We start from the raw sequence: 11,722 nt of genomic DNA on the forward strand, positions 1-11,722 counted from the left end.
AGCCCATGGGTGCCTCAATGGCTTTGACTGACATAGGGACAGAAATAACACCGCAATGGCATTGCCAGCCTGAGTTTAAGGAGGCCCTGCAAGTGTGTGCACTCTGCTAGCTGCATTCAGCTCCATGCCACACCCAACCTACCTACCCAATGCACCACCCCCATTCACCAGTCTGTGGCTGTAAAGACTCAGGTGAGGCCTGGCATGGTGGCTCATGCCTGTAATCCCAGCACTTTGGGAGGCCGAGGTGGGCAAATCACCTGAGGTCAGGAGTTGGAGACCAGCCTGGCCAACATGGTGAAACTCCGTCTCTAATAAAAATATAAAAACTAGCCAGGCATGGTGGTAGGCTCCTGTAATTCCAGCTACCTGGGAGGCTGAGGCAGAAGAATCACTTGAACCTGGGAGGCAGAGGTTACAGTGAGCCAAAATCATGCCACTGCACTCCAGCCTGGGCAACAGAGTGAAACTCTGTCTCAAGAAAGGAAAGAAGGAAGGAAGGAAGGAAGGAAGGAAGGAAGGAAGGAAGGAAGGAAGGAAGGGAGGGAGGGAGGGAGGGAGGGAGGAAGGAAAGAAAGAGAGCGAGAGAAAGAGAGAGAGAAAGAGAGAGAGAAGGAAGGAAAGACTCAGGTGAGCCATTCCCTAACAGGCAGGTGAAGGTGCAGGCCACCATCTGCTGACAGCAAGGCTCTGAGATTCTCTGAGCTGCCGCAGGGGAAAGTTGAAGGGGCTTCCGGAGAAAAGTTAGGGTCAGAGGCATTCGCTTTCAAGACTGAAGCAATTGTAAGAGTGTGGCAGGCAAGGGGGCAAAGTCTGAGGGTATTCAGTGGGAGAAAGTGGGAGAATCTAAAAGAAAAAAAAAATGGAAGGAGGAAAAGAAGGAAGGGAAGAAGAAAGGAAGGAAGGAAAAGGGTGGAAGGGAGGACGTTAAAAATAGACAAATCTTGCTCTTTATAGGTTATAAACACTTCCCAAACACTAGGTTTTTTGTTTGTTTGTTTTGTTTTTTGAGACAGTCTTACTCTGTCGCCCAGGCTGGAGTGCAGTGGCGCCATCTCGGCTCACTACAACCTCCGCCTCCCAGGTTCAAGCGATTCTCCTGCCTCAGCCTCCCGTGTAGCTGGGACTACAGGTGCCGGCCACCAGGCCCAGCTAATTTTTGTGTTTTTAGTAGAGGCGGGGTTTCACCGTGTTGGTCAGGCTGGTCTCGAACTCCTGACCTCAGGTGATCCGCCCGCCTCAGCCTCCCAAAGTGCTAGGATTACAAGCGTGAGCCACCGTGCCCGGCTTCTTTTTTTTTAATTCAAATATTTATTGAGCAGCTAAGGAGATACAAAGGTGATTTAAAACATGGTCAGAGGTGAGGCAAATGCGCAAGTAATAGAAAGCAAAGGGCAAAGTTCACCGAATCACAGCAGTCAGAAGAAAGTGCTTTAGGGAATCAAGAGTGAGATTGTTTCCAGCCTGAAGAGGCATCCATGGCAAATCAGAAAAGGGGATTGAGATTAAAATAGAAGACTACAGTCTGGATTGTTGATGACACTCAGTATGGGCTACATTTGTCTCTCCTTTTCCTTTCTCCCCATCTTTGGGCTTAATTTATCAGTAGTGCCCAGGACTGTTCAATGTGCTTTTTCTATACTTCCTCGCACTTTTGCTTTGATATCTTCTACAGAACTAGATCTTTTGGTATTTTAGTTTTTTCCCGTTTTTTGAAGGATTCTTGTCTTTTTGATCTTGGTGTTGATGGTTTTGAGTCTTTTCCATTCTGATTTGACTTGTGTGCATTTTTGGCTGGAGCATCTCGTACAGATTTCTCCACTGGCGCTTTTTCTTCAGTTTCCTCGTCATCAAAATCATCATCATCTTCATCACCATCATCATCATCTTCTTCATCTTCATCAGCAGCAAGTTTTACTTTTTTTCTGTGGAACCTTGCTACCACCGCCAGGGGCAGATTGCTTCCCAGATATATTTAAGAGTTTCACATCTTCCTCCTCTTCATCTTCTAACTGCATCTTCCTCCACAGCTACTCAGTGCTGTCCACTAATATGCCCTGGCCCTGAGCCACATTTCAACCGTAAGACCACTGGTAGTGTGATTTCAAAGCCCCCAAGGGAAACCATTGACCGTACAGACATTTTCAAAGTTGCCAGTGTTACTTTAATTGGACTGCCTTCGTAATTCATTGCCTCTGCTTCAACAATGTGCAATCATCCTTTGCACCAGCCCGTAAACTGATCGTTCTTTTTTCTTTTTTCTTTTTTTTTTTTTTTTTGAGACGGAGTCTCGCTCTGTCCCCCAGGCTGGAGTGCAGTGGCGCGATCTCGGCTCGCTGCAAGCTCCGTGTCCCAGGTTCACGCCATTCTCCTGCTTCAGCCTCCCAAGTAGCTGGGACTACAGGTGCCTGTCACCATGCCCGGCTAATCTTTTGTATTTTTAGTAGAGACAGGGTTTGCCATGTTAGCCAGGATGGTCTTGATCTCCTGACCTTGTGATCTGCCCTCCTCAGCTTCCCAAAGTGCTGGGATTACAGGCGTGAGCCACCGCGCCCGGCAAACTGATGGTTCTTAAAGATAACTGGTGCTCAGTTTCATCATTACCCACCTCGAAGTGATCATCTTTGTTGGCCTTAAGTTCACAACTGAAAAGATAGTTCTGGGGCCTCAGGGGACTCATGTCCATCGAATTTTCCATCAGGTGGCGGCATGCACTTAGGTGGCAGAGAAGGCGGACGGAGGTAAACAACCACTGCTCAAGAGAACAGCTGCGCAGGATGGAATCACACCAGCTTTCTTTTTATTTTTTATTTTTTTTTGAGACAGGGTCTGGTTCTGTCACCCAGGCTGGAGTGCAGTGACATGATCTTGGCTTACTGCAAACTCTGCCTCCCAGGTTCAAGCAATTCTCATGCCTCAGCCTTCCAAATAACTGGAATTATAGGCGTGCACCACCACGCCTGGCTAATTTTGGTATTTTTAGTAGAGGCAGCATTTCACCAAGTTGGTCAGGCTGGTCTCAAACTCCTAGCCTAAAGTGATCGATCCACCTCATTAGGCAGGCAGATCAGGTCCTGCTGGCTGGCCTTTAAAGTCCTGCTTTTAACTTAGCCCCATGGCTGGGATGGGGCCAAGTGAGGAGACCTCATGAGGCTTACTATCAATTCCCTGAAATGACATTTCTCTTATCAATGGATCTTCCCCTTGGCTGCACTTCAGAATCCCTGGGGAGCTTTAGCAAATACCATGGCCAGGGCCCACCCCCAGGGCTTCTGGAGCAGGGCTGGGGCCAGTGGTAGGGTTCAAGAGCTCTGCAGGTGATTTTAATGAGCAGCCAGGGTTGAGACGGCCTCAGTGTGGCTGGCACATGGGAGGAGGTTGGCCAAGCCCACCGGAAGGATCCAGAGCAAAAACGTAGCTGAGTGACAACTACCTGACCAAGAGGCAGAAGACGGCAGCCACAGGTCCATGTCTACAGACACACTGATATGCCTGGAGTCTTGCCTCTGACGCTTCCCATCCACAAAGTGGGCACCTTCCGGAGCAATCTCTTCCAGGGTCATAGGAAGAAGGAAGGCACGCAGGCAGCAAACCCATTTTGGAAGGAATGAGATGTTCAGGGTACTTGTGATTCAGCCACGATGTCAAAGACTGAACCAGGTCCCTGCACACCTTTCAGAACACAGTAAATTGTCCCTATCAGGGGGTACCTGGGCACGAGGACGGGAGAGTGTGCTGCTTCGGGGAAGCAGCCATTTTCCTTCTGGGTTCACCTTGCACCCCCAAGGGTGGTCCCATTACTTTGACTGAGTGATGGAGTGACTATGACCGCAGGCTTTGGGGCCAGGCCCTCCAAGTTCCAGTCCTGGCTCCATGCTTCAAGTCCCAACCTAAATGCATGCAAGATACTTTGTCACTCAGTTTCTCTAGCCATAAACAAAAACTAATAACAGTACTTACCTCTTAGGCTGTTCTGAGGAATAAACAAGATACCGGTGTGAGGAAGCCTGACCCTTCGTAAGGGCTTGACAAATGTTAGCTATGGTTTTCTAAGCCTGAATGGACCATCCCGGGATAACCAGATCTGTCATCATTACAACACGCCAGGAGCTGAAGTGGGCAAAAAACATCAGGTCAGACCTGCTGACGGGGCAGGGGCTTTGCAGCTTTCCATCAGACACTCAGACCGTCAGAGTTGGGGGCTTGGCAGCCTGCTGGCCAGGCGTTCCCAAACCTGGCTGTGCTTCAGACAGACGAGGAGCTTAAAAGGCAACAGACCAAGAAGCTCTCCAGGTCATCCTGATGGGTGGCTAGGTTTGTGGACAGCTGGGCTGCTCCAGCTCCCTTACCAAACGGCAGTGGTGGGGAGGTGGAGGCGCAGGGAGAAGTGATCTGTCCGAGTTCCTGAAGTCAGTCGGTGGCCAGGCTGAGCCCAGCACTTGCCATGTGACCCTCAAAACCCCACCATCTACCCTTCACTCAAGGGCTTCCTACAGCCATGAGGCCACAAGAGAACGCCTCATGTCTTCGGAAGCATTTTTGTAATCTAAAAGGTAGAAGAGTGCATTTCCTACCTACGTAGTTAAACACTTTCCTTTAGAAGAAAGGCTGGGGCTGGGCACAATGGCAGGCTGGGCGCAGTGGCTCATGCCTATAATTCCAACATTTTGGGAGGCTGAGGCCAGCAGACTACTTGAGGTCAAGAGTTCAAGGCCAGCCCGGCTGACATGGGGTAAACCCCATCTCTACTAAAAATACAAAAATTAGTCAGGCATGGTGGTGCGTGCCTGCAATCCCACCTACTCAGGAGGCTGAGGGAGGAGAATCACTTGAACCTGGGAGGCAGAGGTTGCAGTGAGCCGAGATTGAGCCATTGCACTTTAGCCTGGATGACAGAGCAAGATTCTATCTCAAAAAATAAATAAATAAAATAAAATAAAGTCAACTTCATGAAGTGACATTTTAGGTGAATCTGAATAGGAGCTTGTGGATAGAGGACCCCCTGGCTGGGAGGCTGGGTTGAGACCTTTACATGTGGAGGATTGTTTCCTGCAAATCAGGAAGAGGTGAGCTCAGCCGTCTGTTTTAGAATCCACTCTTTTCAGGAGGAGGGTAAACACCAGTCTGCCATTTGGAAATGGAGCTTGGATGTCAAATGACAAGTCATTTCTCTTTAATGGCAGACATTTGTTAATGATTATATAAGTGTCCAGAGGTGAGGCTGAGACAGCCCGGACATCAGTGATTTCCTAGAAATATATTTGCACCGAGGACCAGATGGCATTTGGACTGCCAGAGACACCGAGGCTCACACAAGCAGGTCTTTGCTCCTGCCTCTCTCTCCTCTTGTTGGCCCGGCTGGCAGTGCCAGGATGGGGCCCCTGTCCGCTGACTCCTGCACTGGTGGTCTCCTCCCCTGGGAGGGAGGGGTGGAGGGAGGGTTCATGGGACACACGCAGGCCTCAGGGTCAGTCAGTTTTGGGATGATTCCAGCCTGGGTCACTTCCTCCCAAATGGCCTTTGGCCAAGTGGGCCTCACTGTCATCACCAGAGAGCGTGGACAATGCCACCTATGTGGTAGAAGGAAGGTGTCCGCCCAGAGCCTGGCAGGCAGTGGGTGTGCCCCGAGTGACAGCAGTTATGGTCACCAGGCCTGGACTCCTCCCTGGCGTGACCTGTTTTGGGGCTGAGATGCTGGCTCACTGCCGTGCTGGGCTCTAAAAAAGGAATGTAGTCTCAGGTCCTAGGCAGGGCAGGAAACAGAGACCGTCATTCCCAGCCCACGGGCTCCTTGCAGACCTCAGTCTCTCCGTGTAAGATGAGGGCCAGATGGAGGGGCTCTGGAGCTCTTCTAGCCTCAACAGGCTACACATTTGAATGACTAGAGGCTTAGACTAGCCATCTCAACTCTGACTGCTCGTTAAAATCACCTGCTGAGGCTGGGTGCAGTGGCTCACGCCTGTAATCCCAGCACTTTGGGAGGCCGAGGAGGGCGGATCACCTGAAGTTGAATTCAAGACCAGCTTGGCCAACATGGTGAAATCCTGTCTCAACTAATAATACAAAAATTATTCGTGCGTGGGGTGGGCGCCTGTAATCCCAGCCACTCGGGAGGCTGAAGCAGGAGAATCGCTTGAACCCAGGAGGTGGAGGTTGTAGTGAGCTGAGATCATGCCCCTGTACTCCAGCCTGGGTGACAGAGTGAGACTCCATCTCAAAAAATAAACAAAATCACCTGCTGAGCTCTTGAACCCTACCAGTGGCCCCAGTCCTGCTCCAGAAACCCCGGGGTTGGGCCCCAGCCATGGTATTTGCTGAAGCTCCCCTGGGGATTCTGAAGCGCAACCAGGGAGAAGAGCCACTGATAAGAGAAATGTCATTTCTGGTTATTGATTAGTTTACCCTCACGGCGTCTCCTCACTTGACCCCATCCCAGCTATGGGGCTAAGTTAAAAGCAGGACTTCAAAGGCCAGCCAGCAGGACCTGCTCTGCTGCCCTGGCTGGGGAGCAAACAGGTTGAAGGAAGCAGGAGACTTGCCTGGGATCTGTTATGGGAACATCAAGCATAACCTGGGTTTCGGGCCTGGTAGGGCTTCCTCACACATGCCCAGAGGGTCCTACTCCCAAGCACACCCACCCTGGGCTGGGAAGGGCAGCTCGCTCCAGGAGGAATCCACGGTTCTTCCTACCTTTACCCAGGCCTCTTTCCAACAGCTGGGCCAGCCAGGCGGCAGCCTCTGACCACTTCCAGGTCTTTGGTGGTCTGAAAAATGCTAAGGATTGAGACCCCAGTGGTCTTTCCTTCTTTTTTTTTTTTTTTTTTTGGAGATGAAGTCTCACTATGTTGCTGCTCAGGCTAGGCTTGAACTCCTAGGCTCAAGTAATCCTCCTGCCTCAGCCTCTCAATGAGGTGGGACTGCATGTGTGTGTGAGCCACCAGGCCCAGTGAGGCCCAATTACTCTAACAACATCATTACCATCCATTTCTTCAGGCCTGGCTCAGTATCCAGCTGGTACTATCTACTTTACATACATTAGCCAAGGCCAGGGGCGGTAGCTCACACCAGTAATCCCAGCACTTTGGGAGGCCAAGGCAGGAAGATCTCTTGAGCCCAGGTGTCCAAGACCTGCCTGGGCAACATGGGGAATACCCGTCTCTATTTCATAAAGAAATAAGCAGTTGGGTGCAGTGTCTCACACCTATAATCCCAGCACTTTGGGAGGCGGAGGTGGAAGGCTCACTTGAGCCCAGGAGTTTCCAACCAACCTGAGCAACATGATGCAACCCCATCTCTATAAAACATTTTAAAAGGCCAGGCGCAATGGCTCACACCTGTAATCCCAACACTTTGGGGAGCTGAGGCAGAAGGATTGCTTGAGCCCAGGTGTCCGAGACAAGCCTGGGCAACATAGTGAGACTTCATCTGTACAAGCAATAAAAAAAATTAGCCCAGCATGGTGGTGCCTGCCTGTAGTTCCAGATACTCAGGAGGCAGAGGTGGGAAAATCACTTCAGCCTGGGAGGTCAAGGCTACAGTGAGCTGAGATTGCACCACTGCACTCCAGCCGAGGTGACAGAGTGAGACCCTGTCTCTTAAGTAAATAAATAAGTAGAATAAATAAATTCAGCTGGGCACAGCGGTGCACACCTGTTGTCCCAGCTACTCGGGAGTCTGAGGTCTGAAGATGGCTTGAGCCCAGGTGGCTGAGGTTGCAGCAAGCCATGTTCATACCACTGCACTCCAGCCTGGGTGACAGAACAAGTTCCCATCTAAAAAAAAAAAAAAAGTAAAAAAAAGAAAGAAACTTGGTAACTAGCTCAAAGTCTCACCAAGAGTAAATTTGCCAAGCCAGAATTCACTCCTAGCGACCTAGTGTGACAGGCCCAACTGTCCATGCCCCTTCTCCCAAACCACCCTGCTCCTGCTCCCCATGTGGGTCTGAGTCTACCACTGGCTAAAAGTGCAACCTTGTTGGTGCATGTGAAGCTGGGGTTCGAGCTCTTCACACAGCTAGTTCTTTCAGCTATGACCCACTTGCAGCAAAGCCCTATTCAAGAGCTCATCAAGGATTCTACTTCCAGCTGCGATGCAGTAGCTTTGAGCATATGCCAGTTTTCCCACTGAAAACTAGAAAGCCCAGATAAACACACACACACGCACAATCAGTTTGAAAGGATTTGATAACTCCTGAGACAGCTAGAACTTAAAATAATAGTAAATACCTGATTTTTCCAAAGAAGGCAAAAAAAAAAAAAAAGAAAAAAGAAAAAAGAAATAAAACCGGTAGATAAATAGAACATAAATATTAAGGCTGGGTGCGGTGGTTCATGCCTGTAATCCCAGCACTTTGGGAGGCTGAGGTGGGAGGATCATCTGAGGTCGGGAGTTTGAGACCAGCCTGGTCAAAATGGAGAAACCCCATCTCTACTAAAACTGCAAAAATTAGCCAGGTGTGGTGGCACGCACCTGTAATCCCAGCTACTCGGGAGGCTGAGGCAGGAGAATAGCTTGAACCGGGGAGGCAGATGTTGCGGGGACCCGAGATTGCACCACTGCACTCCAGCCTGGGTGACAGAGCAAGATTCCATCTCAAAAAAAGAAAATAATAATATTCTTAAATTGTTATTGTTATTTACCTCTTTATACTCTTACTCTTTCATGAGTGTATGGTAGAGTTTTTGAGGGGCTACAGATTGAATGTAGAAGCTAATATGAAAATCTGTCTTCTATTAAGCCATACATTAAGATTTGTAAACGTGTAAAATAATACTACTGTTCTCACTAAGCATTTGTGTTTTAGAAAATGTAGTTACTTGGCTGGGCGCAGTGGCTCACACTTGTAATTCCAGCACTTTGGGAGACCAAGGTGGGCAGATCACTGGCGGTCAGCAGTTTGAGGCCAGCCTGACCAACATGGTGAAATCCGTCTCTACTAGAAATACAAAAATGAGCTGGATGTGGCGGTGGGCGCCTGTAATCCCTGCTACTCAGGAGGCTGAGGAACAAGAATTGCTTGAACCCAGGAGGTGGAGATTGCAGTGAGCAGAGATCACGCCATGGCACTCCAGCCTGAGCAACGGAGTGAGACTCTGTCTCAAAAAAGGAAAGAAAATGTACTTCTCATTTAAAAAAATGTTATTTGTCTTCACACTAGCAGGTTTACTGTTATTTTAGAATGAATTGATGAAAATTTAAAATTTCCTCAATTTTCTGTCCAGGCTCATGCCTGTAAAACCCAGCACTTTGGGAGGCAGTGTGGGAAGAGTGCTTGAGTCAATTAGTTTGAGACCAGCCTGGGCAATATGGCAAGATCCCATCTCTACTTTTTTAGAAAATAAAGTAAAATGTCCTTAATTTTCATTTTTAATAGGAGTCGTTGATATATATAATCCACATAACAAAAGCCCTAAATTTAGAGTCCTCAAACATTTTAAGAGTCTAAAGAGGTCCTAGGACCAAAAAATTTGAGAGCTGCCATTTGAGAACAATAAAAATAGAAACTTAATATAATCTGCCAGCAACTGTGAAAAAGTTTTCCCATAGTAGAACACAAAACTTCCCGAGTCGTTCATCAAACGAACAGACTTTCATATTCTTTCCCAGTTTTGGGAGGTAGCTTTGAAGAATATGTATTCAGATTTTAAAATTTCTTTGAGCTTCTAAGTTTCTCTCTCTTTAAAAATATTAGACACCATGCCCTTAAAAAGTTTAACAGCCCTCAACTGATCCATCCATAACCTGTCTACCATAACACAGCTCAACATTCTTTAAAGGAATACAACAAAATATAATACACAAAAACACAAAATGTAATACTCAAAAACATAAAATGTACCTAGTTTAAAATTACCAGGCATGCAGAGAATTAGAAATATGTGACCCAAACTAGGAGAAAAATCAGTCATTAGAAATAGACCCAACCAGGCACAGTGGCTCATGCCTATAATCCCAGCAGTTTGGGAGGCAGATGTGGGCAGATCTCTTCAGCTCAGGAGTTCGAGACCAGTTTGGGCAACATGGTGAAACCCCATCTCTACAAAAAATATATAAAAATTAGCTGGGGGTGGTGGTACATGACTGTAGTCCTAACTACTTAAGAGGCTGAGGAGGGAGGACTGCAGGGAGGTTCAAGACTGCAGTGAGCCGAGATTGTACCACTGCACTCCAAACTGGGTGGCAGAGTGAGACACTGCCCTGTCTCAAAAAAAAAAAAAAAAAAGAAAAAAGAAAAGAAAAGAAATAGACCTAAAAGGACAGATTATTAAATTAGTATGCAAGGATATTTAAACAGCTATTAGAAATATGTTCAATATGCTGACATATTTAAAGAAAAGGGTCCCAATGGAGAGAGAAATTGAAGATCTATAAGAAACCCTCATGGAAGTTCTAGAGATGAAAATTACAATATCTGAAATAAAATTGTACTGAATAGGTTTAACAGAAAATGAAATACTACACAGGAAAAGATCAGTAAAGCTGAAGATGTAGCTACTACAAAAACTATCCAAATTGAAACACGCAAAGAAAAAAGACTTGAAAGAAAGAGAACAGAACCTCGTGACTTGTGGGATGCAATTCTATAGCTTAACATTTGTGTAACTGGAGCCTCAGGAAGGGAGGGGAGAGGGCAGAAAATCTATTTGAAGAAATAATGACTGAACATTTTCCAGATTTGATGAAAAATTACTAACCCACAAATCCAGAAATCTCAACAAGCTTCAAGCAAGATAGACACAGGGAAAACGACACCAAAGCACATTATAATCCACTTGATGAAAACCAGTGATAAGAAAGGAGGTCCTAGAAACAGCCAGAGTTGGCCAGGCGCCGTGGCTCACGCCTGTAATCCTAGCACATTGGGAAGCTGAGGTGAGTGGATTGCCTGAGCTCAGGAGTTCGAGACCAGCCTGGGGAACATGATGAAACCCCCATCTCTACTGAAAAAAACAAACAAACAAAAAAAAAAAAACAAAAGAATTAGCCGGGCGTGGCAGCGTGTGCCTGTAGTCCCAGCTACTCAGGAGGCTGAGGTAGGAGAATTGCTTGAACCCGGGAGGCAGAGGTTGCAGTGAGCCGAGATCGTGCCATTACACTATAGCCTGGGCAAAAAGAGCGAAACTCTGTCTCAAAAAAAAATAAAAAATAGTAATAATAATAATAATAAAAGGAAACAGCCAGAGTTTTTTAATCTAAAAAGCACATTACGAACAGAGGAACTAAGATGAGAAATGGTGGTAGACTTTCATCAGAAACTTTCTAGGCCAGGAGATAATGGGAAAATATATCCAAAGTACTGAAACAAAAAAGTCATCAAACGATATTTCTGTGTACAATGGAAATGCCTTTTTTTTTTTTTAATGTCTTTTTTAGGCCGGGCGCGGTGGCTCACGCCTATAATCCCAGTACTTTGGGAGGCTGAGGCAGGCAGATCACCTGAGGTCAGGAGTTCGAGACCAGCCTGGCCAACATGGTGAAACACTGTCTCTACTAAAAATATAAAAATTAGCCGGGTGTGGTGACAAACCAGTAGTTCCAGCTGAGGCAGGAGAATAGCTTGAACCCAGGAGGCGGAGGTTGCAGTGAGGCAAGATCACGCCATTGCATTCCAGCCTGGGCCACAAAAGCGAAACTCCATCTCAAAAAAAGAAAGAAAGAAAAGAAAATATCTTTTTTTAAATGAAAGCAACATAAAGACCCTTCTCAAAGGAAAAAAAAAAAA

The 11,722-nt window shown here is 47.2% G+C and overlaps 1 pseudogene; it reads right to left on the reverse strand.

Moving 5' to 3' along the window:
• Positions 1–1,622: 1,622 nt before the first annotated feature.
• LOC108519543 (nucleophosmin-like) lies at positions 1,623–2,698 on the reverse strand (annotated as a pseudogene).
• Between the last annotated feature and the right edge of the window lie 9,024 nt (positions 2,699–11,722).

The sequence above is a fragment of the Rhinopithecus bieti genome, unplaced genomic scaffold (assembly GCF_001698545.2).
Source record: "Rhinopithecus bieti isolate Rb0 unplaced genomic scaffold, ASM169854v2 scaffold_42745, whole genome shotgun sequence".
NCBI lineage: Eukaryota > Metazoa > Chordata > Mammalia > Primates > Cercopithecidae > Rhinopithecus > Rhinopithecus bieti.